The sequence below is a fragment of the Dipodomys ordii genome, unplaced genomic scaffold (genome assembly GCF_000151885.1).
Source record: "Dipodomys ordii isolate 6190 unplaced genomic scaffold, Dord_2.0 Scaffold37, whole genome shotgun sequence".
Classification (NCBI taxonomy): Eukaryota; Metazoa; Chordata; class Mammalia; order Rodentia; family Heteromyidae; genus Dipodomys; species Dipodomys ordii.
Genome location: NW_012267253.1, coordinates 16369101 through 16370551, shown reverse-complemented (window position 1 = coordinate 16370551; position 1451 = coordinate 16369101). Strand labels below are relative to the sequence as shown.

Sequence of the window (1451 nt, the reverse complement as noted above, 5' to 3'; positions counted from 1 at the left end):
TCTTTCCCACATGGTTTTGCTTCTCAGCAGAACAATTCTGTGGTCAGGATGTATATAACCTTTCCAAAGATAAAGGCTGCATGTTTTCTCTCACATGAGGAAGTTATATGTAGCTTACAAAGTAGTAAGTAAAAGCATTGAGTGGTATACAAATGTATTGACTGAAATAAGGTAGATTCAAGGGAGAATTCAAATAGTATAATTCCTTAGAAAGGCAAGAACAAAGTTCAACAAAATGAGCACCAGTAAACAAGTACTTGAAATGGGGGGAGATGGTCATGGAGGGAGGAGCAGAAGAAGAAGGAGAAGTGGGGGAGAATGCAATCAAGAATTCAAGCATCGTGTTGGCGGCAGCAGCAAAGCGTTTAGGGCCATGTCTCACCCCATTTTGCTGGTGTAGCCTACCAAGAGGCCAGAAGGCAGAACTTGTGCTGACTCTGAATCTGTGAATGAATTCATGTAAGGTGTTTGTAAAATGTATGAAGAACATCTGAAGAGAATGAATCCCAATAGCCCCTCGATCACGTATGATATCAGTCAATTGTTTGATTTTATCGATCATCTGGCAGATCTCAGCTGCCTTGTTTACCGAGCTGATACCCAGACATACCAGAGTTATAGCAAAGACTGGATCAAAGAGAAGATCTACGTACTCCTTTCTCGGCAGGCCCAACAGGCTGGGAAATAATTGAGTTGGAAGCATTAGGGCACAGGGGGTGGGCTTGGAACAAAGGTGTGTACAATGTGCTATATTGGGAGTTTGTATTAACAGTAATGCTGTTTCCATTTTGTTACAGTCTAGCCAAGAGCGAATGTATTAGATGAAATGAGGATCTTTCTATTGAAGGCCCTCATTGTATCTTTTTTTCTTTTTCTTTTTTTTTTTACTTAAACATTTTTATGATGATTTAGATGGAAGTTGTTCATTGTCAGTTAATGTTGGTTCCAGTCCTTCAAATGTTCCTATCTACTTTATAACATTTACAAACTAACCCTTCAGGATGGGGTGGGGTGGAAACAATTTAGTTATGTACTCAGATAAAGTCTTAATGCAAAGTAAATAAATGGTGTTTATTTAAAAAAATTCAAGCATCTCCACAAAATTAAGAAAAATGAGGGAAGGGGTGGGTTTGGAGGGATGGGTGAAAATGTTGGCAGGGGTGACAATCAAGATGCATTGTATTCATATTCTGCCTTGTAAAATGACAACCTCTTTGTATAACTACTTAAAAGATAATAAAACTATTTTTAAAAGCCATATGTTGAAGTCAAATTCTTAGTTCTGGTGTTAGGAGTTAGGCTTTTGGGAGGTGACTTGGTGAAGAAGGTGTACTTCTGATTGAGATTAGTGCTCTTTCAAGGGCTTAAGGAGACCCCTTCAGCATCTACAGATACAAGAAGGTACAAGCCATAAGAAAGTAAGTCCTCATCCATTCTTTTTGTTGTAGGCC

The 1451-nt window shown here is 38.8% G+C and overlaps 1 pseudogene; it reads left to right on the top strand.

Annotated features, from left to right (window-relative positions):
* Window positions 1–373: 373 nt before the first annotated feature.
* On the top strand, window positions 374–961 carry LOC105986832 (annotated as a pseudogene).
* Window positions 962–1451: the final 490 nt, after the last annotated feature.